The sequence below is a fragment of the Haplochromis burtoni genome, unplaced genomic scaffold (genome assembly GCF_018398535.1).
Source record: "Haplochromis burtoni strain Fernald_Lab_line unplaced genomic scaffold, NCSU_Asbu1 Contig_75, whole genome shotgun sequence".
NCBI classification, from domain to species: domain Eukaryota; kingdom Metazoa; phylum Chordata; class Actinopteri; order Cichliformes; family Cichlidae; genus Haplochromis; species Haplochromis burtoni.
The window spans coordinates 303,818-304,611 of record NW_024582436.1 but is presented as its reverse complement, the minus strand read 5'-3'; the positions used below and the strand labels follow the sequence as shown (position 1 = coordinate 304,611).

General features: G+C 43.8%; 1 non-coding gene across 1 annotated transcript; it reads right to left on the bottom strand.

Moving 5' to 3' along the window:
* Positions 1-34: 34 nt before the first annotated feature.
* On the bottom strand, positions 35-106 carry trnae-cuc. Its single transcript has one exon. It is a non-coding gene; the product is annotated as a tRNA-Glu (tRNA).
* Positions 107-794: the final 688 nt, after the last annotated feature.

Here is a 794-nt window from a genome sequence, read left to right as displayed (position 1 = left end):
AGGGAAAAATTCTAACTGTTGGTAGAAAAGGATGTTCCCTGACCGGGAATCGAACCCGGGCCGCGGCGGTGAGAGCGCCGAATCCTAACCACTAGACCACCAGGGACCTGCCACAACTGCCGCAACCTCTACAATGAGAATTTAATACACCGGACCGCCAGATGGCGTTGTTGAGCTTGGTGGCAATCCAAACGCAGAAGTTTTTCCATGAACTTTAAAACTGTCAAAATATTAATCGTTTGATCCGCAGCAGTGGAGGAACAGCGGTGAACACCAGAACTGCCTGTTCAGCATTCAGCAGCACACAGGATCAACACCACAGAGACAAAAGAATTAAGCTAAAGAGTGAGTGCTGGACTCGTAATCATCTGGTGGACGCAGATGTCTGAGCTTTATGAGGTGGTAATGTTGTGTTTAAACCTTTTTACTTCTCTACTCTAAATGCTACAGATTTAAAGGCTGCTACATTTTTTAGGTGGAAAGAGTGGAAGTAGAAAGAAGCCCTGCCCATTAAATAAAAGAAAGAACCTGTGGTTTTGCATTTAAAACCCAACTTTTCACATACCTGTTGATCTTCACTGCTCCTCATTGGTATCTAAGTAATACACTCTACATTATACTCTCATCTGCCACTTTATTGGGTACACCCTTTCAACTGCTTGTTTTTTTGACTATCTAACTAGCCAATCACACGGCAGCAGCTCACGTGGTCAAGACTACCTGCTGAAGTTCAAGCCGAGCATCAACAGGCAAAAAACTATGATTTAAGTGACTCTGAATTTGGTTGTTGGTGT